This window comes from Trichomycterus rosablanca, chromosome 1 (assembly GCF_030014385.1).
Source record: "Trichomycterus rosablanca isolate fTriRos1 chromosome 1, fTriRos1.hap1, whole genome shotgun sequence".
Taxonomy (NCBI): domain Eukaryota; kingdom Metazoa; phylum Chordata; class Actinopteri; order Siluriformes; family Trichomycteridae; genus Trichomycterus; species Trichomycterus rosablanca.
The window spans coordinates 52,416,915-52,428,759 of NC_085988.1; the positions used below are offsets into that span (position 1 = coordinate 52,416,915).

Genomic DNA, 11,845 nt, shown 5'->3' on the forward strand with positions numbered 1-11,845 from the left:
TCAGCAGTTAATTCCAGGGCAGAAAAATGTGCCACACAAACCACTTGTGAACCCAACAAAGATATTATATATATATATAATTAATTATATATATATATATATATATATATATATATATATATATATATATACACACACACACATATAGAGTGCTAATGTCCACCGGCAGCTGTGCCTACAATGGGCACATGAGCAACAGAAGTTGAACATGGGACAATGAAAGAAAGTGGTCTTGCTGCCTGGGATGTGTGCATTGCTTACCGAGGGAAAAGATGGCAGCAGGATTCATATATGTGTATGTGTGTACTTTAGGTTGAGGAATTTTTTTGAATTAATATGATTGCCATTTTTGCCCATAAAGCTTCATTTAACACCCATAATGAGTTTTCCAAAAATGCATTAAAAATCAACACTGATCTCTCACTGATCTCTTCATAAAGAATTCAGACCCTTTATTGTGGCATTCCAAACTCAGGTGCTTGGAGTTTGCTGGCAATATAAGAAAAGAGATTTTCTGATGAGAATGTAACTCTTCGAGGAAAACAGCAATTAGTATTTCTGGTGAAAAACAGTCACGGCACATCACCTAGATAATGCCAACAGTGAAATATTATGAAGCATTATGTCATGTGGTGGCGCTTCCCAACAGCAGTGACACAGACAGGTAAAGACAGAAACACAGACTAAGAACAATTTACCTTTTAACATACAGACAAATCAACGATGGATTGGCTTTAAGACAAGTCTCTGAATGCCCTTGAGCAGCCCAGGAAAGCCCCATCCAACATCTGTGGAAAGTCTTAAAGATGGCAACATACAATCAGATGGAGCTTAAGAGAATATGCCATGAGAAATGGGATCAACTATCCAAATCCAGATGTGCAAAGCCTGTGATGTTATCAAGATGACATTATACAAAGTATTGAATTAAGGATCTGAATATTTTTGTAAATAAAAGGTTTCAGTTTTTGAATTAATAACTTAAAACCTGTTTCATGTCAGCAAAAAGTGTGCAAGCAGGGCTCTGAATACTCCTTGAATCCGCTGTATATTTGATAGTTTTCCCCACATTCCAGGATAAATGTCAATGAAAATATTTCTATTACTGACCCAGGTTTTGTAGAAAGAACACAATTAATATAGTTTAGATTTAGAGAAGACAAGGCCTTCCCTTGTTTTTGTTCCAGTTTACCAACTTTGCCCTTCAGATTGAGCATTTACTCAACTGGCTACCAACTGGCTAAAAAAAAAGACTTTTTTTAATGAAACACCTTGAGCTGCAAGCAGTATTTAAAGTTGTCAAACTGTGGTATGAGTACTGCTGGTATTACACCAAGCAGTGAAATCTTTGAAAACACTCATGTACATAGTGTGTTACTATTAAAAGTTTTTTAATAAAAAAAAGTCCAAGAATAAACAGTTGTTTAAAATGAGTAATATATGATGACTAAAGGTATGAAATGCCAAAAAGAACAATGCTGACTTTCATTAATCTGACAGATCTGCTGAAATTGAGGACAGAAACTAAACAGCACTAATTGTGTTAGCAAGTGCTGAAAAAAACTACTCAGCTACTAGAGTATCTAAATACATTTGGAATTTATACAAGAACAAAGAATAAATCCTAACCATGAGGTTTAACAGGCCCTTTGCTTTCACTAACATGGCAAATGTTTAAGACTACTAAACAAAAGTGTGTGTGTGTTCCTGAAGGATAACTAAGGTAATGCTTGAGGCTTATGTTTAGATAATGGGTGGTACTTGCTCCAAAAAGTTTAAGAACCATTGTTTTACTTGATGTCAATCACATTTAAATAAACAAGCACTTTGGGGTGAGCAGAAATTTGATAAACTTTTGATGGACTTTAGCTAAAAAGTTGGCATCCATTACAAAAAAAAACAAAGAAATTCCACATTGGCTTTTGTATTTATACTTCATAATAATTCATTCATAAGCAGTTTTAAGCTGAGAAAAGAAAAATGTATTGCTTTAGAACAGCCAATAAACTGACTTTATGTACAAACAAAAACAACATAGCGTATTATGGAAGGACCTGCTCAAAATTATAGGAATTCCAAAGCACTAATCTGAGCTACACTGCTAGGCAGTGTTTTCTATAAATGTCCCAGTAAGCTCACATCCCATACATCTAACACCAAATGTCTGTTTTACAGTCTTAAAACAAAACAATCTATAGGCTTATTGTTAAATAGTGGCATTAAGAAGTGTAAGAAATATGTAAGGAATGTCAGCTATAGGATATAAGAAAAAAGTTCATTTAGGTTCATTCAAGTTCCCAACAGATAAAATAAGTGAAATCCATCTCCAAGACATTTCAGCCCCCCTTTTCACCTCTCTTTTAATCAGCCATTGTTCCTTTCTGGTCTTGTCCAATTCAGTCCATCTTAAAACTTACTGCTTACTCAGTTCATTGGATAACCAGTCCAGTCCCTCATACAGACCTGTACCTTGGGTAGCACATGTAGCTTGGACATGCCACTGTTGGGGCAGAGTAGGAAAAGTAATGGTAAAGAAGTAAAATAAAATTATATTTAATTCAAGTTTGTGTTTGTATGATATCATATATGATATGATATTGTAAATTACCTTATGTAAACATTTAATACAGTGCTGAGTGTATTTTCCCCTCAATTAATTTCTTCTATTTTGCTAATGTCACAAATATTTTAGATCTTTAAAAAATTTTAATATACGACAACACAAACACAAAATACAGCTTTTAAATGATGACTCCATTTATTGAAGATAAAAATTTGTTTAAAACATATATCACTTATGTTGAAAAGTAATCGAATAACCCTTGACATAAAAAATTGCAATCAAACATTCAAGCTATTGTGTGATGAATCTTTTACAGCACTGAGGAATTAAATAATAAATTTTAAAAAAGCATTTTGTGTTTACCTTTGTCTAATATTAAAAGTAGTTTGTGATCTAAAACATACAATACAAGTGTGACAAATATGCAACGATGACAGAAATTGAGAAGCGGTCAAATAAAAAGTAGAAACATGTACTTTTAAAGGGAAGTGTTAATTCAAAAAGTTATTCTGGTTTCCCAAGTGACACAACAAGAAAAAGTATGCAACTTTTTCTGACCAGCCTAGTGACACTAGGCCAAGCCTTGTAATGGTGCAGTTGGCTGGATGTTTATCTCTTGATGGAAGCGAGAGCCCGTAGCCTTACAGATTATTGGTTATATATAGTTATATTATATTATATACAGTGTATCACAAAAGTGAGTACACCCCTCACATTTCTGCAGATATTTAAGTATATCTTTTTATGGGACAACACTGACAAAATGACACTTTGACACAATGAAAAGTAGTCTGTGTGCAGCTTATATAACAGTGTAAATTTATTCTTCCCTCAAAATAACTCAATATACAGCCATTAATGTCTAAACCACCGGCAACAAAAGTGAGTACACCCCTAAGAGACTACACCCCTAAATGTCCAAATTGAGCACTGCTTGTCATTTTCCCTCCAAAATGTCATGTGATTTGTAAGTGTTACTAGGTCTCAGGTGTGCATAGGGAGCAGGTGTGTTCAATTTAGTAGTGAGAGCTTCACACTCTCTCATACTGGTCACTGAAAGTTCCAACATGGCACCTCATGGCAAAGAACTCTCTGAGGATCTTAAAAGACGAATTGTTGCGCTACATGAAGATGGCCAAGGCTACAAGAAGATTGCCAACACCCTGAAACTGAGCTGCAGCACAGTGGCCAAGATCATCCAGCGTTTTAAAAGAGCAGGGTCCACTCAGAACAGACCTCGCGTTGGTCGTCCAAAGAAGCTGAGTGCACGTGCTCAGCGTCACATCCAACTGCTGTCTTTGAAAGATAGGCGCAGGAGTGCTGTCAGCATTGCTGCAGAGATTGAAAAGGTGGGGGGTCAGCCTGTCAGTGCTCAGACCATACGCCGCACACTACATCAAATTGGTCTGCATGGCTGTCACCCCAGAAGGAAGCCTCTTCTGAAGTCTCTACACAAGAAAGCCCGCAAACAGTTTGCTGAAGACATGTCAACAAAGGACATGGATTACTGGAACCATGTCCTATGGTCTGATGAGACCAAGATTAATTTGTTTGGTTCAGATGGTCTCAAGCATGTGTGGCGGCAATCAGGTGAGGAGTACAAAGATAAGTGTGTCATGCCTACAGTCAAGCATGGTGGTGGGAATGCCATGGTCTGGGGCTGCATGGGTGCAGCAGGTGTTGGGGAGTTACATTTCATTGAGGGACACATGAACTCCAATATGTAGTGTGAAATACTGAAGCAGAGCATGATCCCCTCCCTCTGGAAACTGGGTCGCAGGGCAGTGTTCCAGCATGATAATGACCCCAAACACACCTCTAAGACGACCACTGCTTTATTGAAGAGGCTGAGGGTAAAGGTGATGGACTGGCCAAGCATGTCTCCAGACCTAAACCCAATAGAACATCTTTGGGGCATCCTCAAGCGGAAGGTGGAGGAGCGCAAAGTCTCGAATATCCGCCAGCTCCGTGATGTCGTCATGGAGGAGTGGAAAAGCATTCCAGTGGCAACCTGTGAAGCTCTGGTAAACTCCATGCCCAGGAGAGTTAAGGCAGTTCTGGGAAATAATGGTGGCCACACAAAATATTGACACTTCAGGAACTTTCACTAAGGGGTGTACTCACTTTTGTTGCCGGTGGTTTAGACATTAATGGCTGTATATTGAGTTATTTTGAGGAAAGAATAAATTTACACTGTTATATAAGCTGCACACAGACTACTTTTAATTGTGTCAAAGTGTCATTTTGTCAGTGTTGTCCCATGAAAAGATATACTTAAATATCTGCAGAAATGTGAGGGGTGTACTCACTTTTGTGATACACTGTATATATATATATATATATATATATATATATATATATATATATATATATATATTTGTAGTGTCTATGCCAAGGTGCAGTGCACATGGTATGATGCCACTTATTTTATGTTGTTAATTTTTCTTTAATTTAGACATGTCTGTATGTCAACAGATAGGTTTATGCTATACAAGCAGCATGTAGGTGAAGATTAGTTTACTATAATCCAATCTATAGATACGCCACAGAAATGCCCACCAGCAGTAACAAAATTTACAAGCCATTTTAATATATAGTTTTTGCATTTGCATTTTACAAATATTGAAATTGTTAAACCAAACCTGTCTTGGTTTATTGAACACACCGAAATGTTTTTCATATATAGTAATATATATCTATAATAGTATAGCTGTGTTAATAAAAAAATATAAACACTTAATTGCAATTTTAAAAGTATTTAAATATAACTGAATAACTCACAGTTCGGCTGCGGAGGCTGTGCAGACCCAGCTTGTCTGTTAAATCACTCACTGGCATAGCAGTGGGCAAGTCCTGTTTGTTTGCAAATACCAGCAACACTGCGTCTCTCCGCTCATCCTCCTGTAACTAGATATTCAAGAGGGCAGTTGTTATACTTTTTTAAATGGTATTTAAATTAACAAAATGTTAGTAAAATCTGTCTTTTATTACAACAATGTCTATTACAATCAGTAAAAAACCTTAAAAAGTCCTTAAAGTGTCTAATTCCTCTAAAATTACACTTAACTTTTGAACATGTATTAAAGGGTTCCTAATATTTCTTTCCTAAATTGTCAGACATGTTGCCAAACTAGTATTATAAATTATGCATGAAGATGATGTTTAGCATTTGTCTACCATTTAGCTTTTTTCTACAGCTTAAAATCCATGAATACATCAGTCATTAATTATTATAGTTTTGCTAACAAATCTGCATTTTTTGGGATATTTAATAAGTGTTTTAGATGTTTTAGTACAACCTCAAATCAGAAAAAGTTTTGACTTTTACTTTTATTTGATTGCAGACAGTTTGAACCTGAGATATTTTATGTTTTGTCCGCTCTACTTCATTTCATTTGTTAAAATACTTCCATTCCTGCATTTCAGGCCTGCAACACATTCCCAAAAAAGTTTTAGGGCTAGTAATGAGGTAAAAAAATGAAATAATTATGTGATTCCAAACAGGTGATGTCAACAGGTAATTGTAATCATGGTTTAGTACAAAGGCAGCATCCAGGAAAGGCTGAGGCTTTGATGAGCAAAGATGGCCAGAGGATCTCCAGTTTGTCAGCAAATGAATGAGAAAATGATTGAAATGTACCTCAAAGAAAGATGGGAAGGGATTTGCATATTTCTCCCTCTATAGTGCATAATATCATTGAACAATTCAAAGGAATCAGGACGAATTTCAGTGCGTAAAGGCCAAGGGTGCAAGCTTAAGCTGAATGCCCATGATCTTTGATCCCTCAGAAAGCACTGCATCAAGAACTGCCACTCAACAATAGCTGATATACACACATGGGCAAGGGATTATTTTGGCAAACCTTTGTCAAGCACTACAATAAGGAGTTACATGCACAAATGAACTTAAAACTTTACTGTGCAAAAAAGAAGCCTTATGTTAACCATGTCCAGAAGCGGCGTCGACTTCTCTGGGCTCGGAGGCATCTAGGATAGACCGTCACACAGTGTAAACGTGTACTGTGGTCAGATGAATCAGCATTCCAGGTCTTTTTTGGGGAAAAAATTGACGCAGTGTGCTCCAGACCAAAGACGAAAAGGATCATCCATACTGTTATCAGCAACAAGTCCAAAAGCCAGAGTCTGTCATGGTATGGGGCTGTGTCAGGGCCCTTGGCAAAGGTAATTTACTCTTCTGTGATGGCAGCATTAATGCAGAAAAGTACATTGAGATCTTAGAGCAACATATGCTGCCTTCAAAACATCATCTTTTCCAGGGATGTCCATTCATTTTTCAACAAGACGATGCAAAACCACATGCTGCACACATTAGAAAGGCATGGCTGCGGAAGAAGAGGGTACGGGTACTGGACTGGCCTGCAGTCCTGACCTGTCTCCAATAGAGAATGTGTGGAGAATTTTGAAACAAAAAATGCAACATTGACGACCTTCACACGACTGTTGCACATCTTAAGACGTATTTGCAGGAAGAAACACTAAATGGCTTGGTATCCTCGGTGCCAAAACATATTTTAAGTGTGGTGAAAAGGAATGGCAACATTACAAAGCGGTAAATGCTTCACTGTCCCAACTTTTGGAATATGTTGCAGGCCTGAAATGCAGGAATGGATGTTTATTAATAAATAAATATACATTTATTAATATAAATAAAATAAAGTTGACCAGACAAAACATAAAATATCTCAGGTTTATACTGTGTGCAATTAAATAGTCAAAGTAAATGTAAGAAACAGTAAGAAACTGGTTTTTTTTATTATTTGCATTTTCCATGCTGTCCTAACTTTTTCTGATTTGGGGTTGTAGAAAAAAAGTACAAAAAACAACATTCATTTATTAAAAGCTAAGTATGATAGTCTTAGAGACAGACAACAAAATTTGTCTTACCATTTTGGACAACTCATCTGCAGATTCCACTATTCTTTCTCTGTCATTGCTGTCCACAACAAATATAAGGCCCTATGAAATTAGGAACAGCGCGACTGAATGCATGCATACAGCATTTGTAAATTAGTAAGGTTCCATGTACAGTATAAACATTTAATAATGTATGGAAGTTCTAGTGTGAAACCCCTAATGCTTGTTACTGACCTCCGACATCCCACACAGTGAAGCAAATGTTTTTGTATTCCACAGTTTCCACATTAAAACCTGCGCAGTGCCATTAAGAAACATAAATACACCATATCTAAATGTTGCCCACTTATTATGTACCATGATTTAGCAGCATATTATCCAGCAAAAACCTGTTTTTGTATGCAACAAGTCTTAAACACTTTTTTAAAACTCTATTATTCATATACATCTATCACAGCAAAGTCTATCAAACTCACAGAAAATGAGCCATGCCAAAAACAAAAATGTTATATTGCCTTATGTAAAACAAATTAAAAAAATTATATAGAATAGTGAATAGTGGTTACAATCTCCCCCAGTTTCAGCTTGTATAGAATAGTTGTTTTGCCAGCAGCATCCAATCCAACTGCAATAAAAACAAAGTTTTTGGCACTTTTTTGTGAAAGTGGCAGATTATGGAAGAATAGGTCTGAAGCTAAGAACCATTCATTTATTGACCAATTCACTAGGCAAAAGGCAGAAAACACCCTGGACAGGTCACCAGTCCATCAGTGGGCAAACAAACACACATAGGGCAATTTTGTATCTCCAATTAACCTGAATGCATGTCTTTGGACTGTGTGAGGAAACAGGGGCTCCTGGAGGAAACCCACACAGACACAAGGAGAACATGCAAACTCCACACAGAAAGGACCCAGATCGCTCCACCTGGAACTAGAACCCAGGACCTCGCTGTGAGGCAACAGTGTTACTCGTCGAGCCACCGTCCAGATTTATCTGGTAAAATCTGACAGTATGTGTTACAGCCAATCTTAGGGTTTATCTGTTTTTGGATGAGTCACGAAATGTCTTTCAAATTAAACTAGTCCAGATAGCCAAGCCTAATCCTGTAGTATACTATCTCACTCATACAAACCTGAAACAATGCGGCCACATCCCCCTGGTAAAATTCAGTGATTTTCTAAAAAAATAAAAAAATAAAAATTATCAAGGATAAAATCTTCTAGTTTTTTTATGGATATTGGAGGTTGCTCCACATGCTGCTCTTATAACTCCATATAAAGGTTTTATCACATTTAAATCTGGTAATTGTGAAGATCATGAATAACACTTAACTTTATAACCGTGTTCATCAAACCGCTCTCTACTAGTTTTGTATTACTGTTCATGGAGCGTTTTTAATTTGTATTCCACAAACATTATCATAAATAAGTGTTTTTACCATAGCGTTCACCTGGTCCTGTAAATATCTGTCATTGGTTTGGTGTTATGCACGCATGTAACAACTGTACAAATATTCAGTCTAATGATTTTGAATGTCTATACTATAATGGAGGCTTTTAGTCACAATTGCTTCAGCATTCTTTCAAAATAAATCTATACTGATGGTAATTGCTCATGGTTCCAGGTTTTGTGCTTTTTTGCACCATTTTGAACGTTTTGGCACATAGTTCAAAATCTAACATTAAATTTCAGCTTAGTTGAAAAGTGCGTTTTTGTCATTAATCAATTATATAATTATTTTTGTCAGTGTAATGCAATTGCATTTAAAAACAAGGCTGATAAATAAGCAAAATCAGTCAATATAAAACACCATTGCAATAAATCAAATAAGGCTAATGTGTTAGTTGTATATAAGAAAAATACAATGACAACAAACAGGGCTGGAGTGGGCCCCTTTTTCAGCCCAGGAGTTTTATGCCCAAACCCGGCCCACTTTTTCCATGGAGGATGAATTTGAATAAATAAAACAGCAGCTAGCTCTTTCAATGCCTTTTTATTGGGTATACGTTCAGGTATATGTTGGTTAGTTAACAGAAAACACTTCACTTAAACATGTTTAATTCAAATTTAAATCAGATAAAGATTTAAAAGGTAAAAAAATGTGATAAAGATGAAAACGTATTTACATTTGTACAGGAGCAATAAGTTGAAAAAAAAAAAAAAGAGGTGCTCTATTGTTAGGTTTACACTAAACTCTTAAATAGCTTCACTACACACATATTTAGTAGGCTACATACAGCATCAAAAACCTCCTAAACAGTGCACTGGTTTCTGCAACTTTATTAATAACGGTGTTATTGTCTATAGACATGAGAATTTCCTTCTCTGTGTACATTAACATGAAGGCCTCCAAGGGGTCCTGTTTACCTATTTCATTTGGGCTGATTTTAATGCATTTTCAGCATTCTGAATATCTGGGTACTGGGTATCATTTAGAATCTATCCATCACATCTGTTCTGTGTGCAACTTGTTACAAAAAATTGTTTTTTAGTTAATTTTTTATTTTCTCTACTCGTCTCTGTAGTCCTGGCCGCTCCATGCCTACTCGGTTCACCAGCAGGATCAGACTGGCTCTGAGGCTAAAAAAACCCATTTCATTAAGGGTTAGCCTATTTTGCTGAATAACATAACATGCTTGAAGTTTTTTTTTTTTTTTTGCCTATATTATGATGGTGTAAAATTGATAATGATTTAGGCTATTTGTCTCCATTTGTTAAAATAAATTAGGCTATTGTGCTGACATCTTTCTAAAGGTTTGAACAATTTAACATACATCATGTATATTCTCTACGTTACATTTTACATTACAAATAACTATCTTAGTTTAAATAACTTTGTTAGACTATCCTCTAGGGCTGGACGATATGGCTAAAATTTATATCACGATATAACTTCTAATTTCAGTCGATACGATATAATTCCGATATCTAAATGAATAATACAAATGTCAGAAAAACTGCCACCAAAATTGGATGGTGGTACCTGCAAACCTCTTTTCTGGTTTCTGGCAAGAAATACAAGCTGAATACACCACTGAATAAGTCCTTCATCTCTTATCAGCTATTTCGTCTGCTTCTTTTTCAACTGTGGACAGTGGCGGAGCCAGACAATTTTCATAGTAGTGGCCAGACTGAGACCACTGCTCACACAGGGGTGGCACAGAAACTGTCTGATACCTTTTTTTTTATGTGGCAAGTTGCTGTGGATCTAGTAGTGTTTTGGTCACTCACTCATTTACCTATACAGGCAGTGAGTACCATGTAGAATTACATCAAGCCTAGCATAATAAGCTTTTTATTTTTTCTCATTTTCCCTGACAAGTAAAATACTAAAATATAGCCTATAACCTTAACATTATGAGGAAGAATTTCAAAGATATTCCTTTGCAATACTTTATCATTTGACTGCAAACTTGTGTGTACTGATGAGACTCATCTGAACCCCAGAACATGCTAGCGTGAATGCATGGAAAACAAATTTTAATTTTCTTTCAACAGTATAATACAGACTGACCAACACTATTAAGCCAAATCAGCATTGAAAATTGACTTTACTTTTAATAGCCTTCCACAATGCTGGAGCTTCTTAAAACTGAATATTTTCTTTTAAATGGAAGTGAAAAAAAAAAGCCCAATTTAGAGGAAAACCGCCCAATCTGGCAACACTCAGGGCTCTAGACTAACTTTTTGCACTGGTTGCACTGGTGTGCCTAACTTTTTTTTCTTAGGTGCACCAGCACAAAAGTTAGGTGCACCCAAATTTTCAACCGCATCGCATTTAACACCTGTTTTACAGGTTCACTTTTTTTAATACTGACTTTGATTGATATTGATTAACTAACAATCTGGTCAACATAAAGTTCTTTATTTGAAGCACAATTCTACACGAAAGGTAACTTATTGAAAAAGTGTTGGTGTTTAAAGTGCTTCACTAAGCTGAAATTAGATAAATAAAATAAAAAGAAAATCTAAATTAAAAGTGCAAGTGTTTTAAGGGCTTCAAACTGAACATCTCATTTAATGGTAAGAATATTACATATGGTTAATGCAGTAACGAGACGCATATTATTGACATAGGCTACATGACATGACATGATTACATTTTGAGTCAGTTTGCCGCTGATATTTTTAAAGTGCCTTAAAAAAAGATGAACTGTGTGATATGAGGTGGTAAAAGTGACCCGGACAGAACTAACAACGTTTAGCGTGAAATATAACCAGCACACGTGAAGTAAATTCAGCTAAACACAGATACATGTGGAGCTGTTAGACTGGGTTTGATGGTTATTTCACACAGATGTTTGTTTGTATCATGGAACTTTAATGATGTTTTATCTCTCGAGTCGAGCGCTGAGCAAATCGGTTATTTACGACGAGAGTCGCGGTGAAAGCGAAGCGCAAAAC

General features: G+C 36.1%; 1 pseudogene; it reads right to left on the reverse strand.

Annotated features, from left to right (window-relative positions):
* Nucleotides 1-2,298: 2,298 nt before the first annotated feature.
* Nucleotides 2,299-10,492, reverse strand: LOC134322605 (ADP-ribosylation factor 5-like; annotated as a pseudogene).
* Between the last annotated feature and the right edge of the window lie 1,353 nt (nucleotides 10,493-11,845).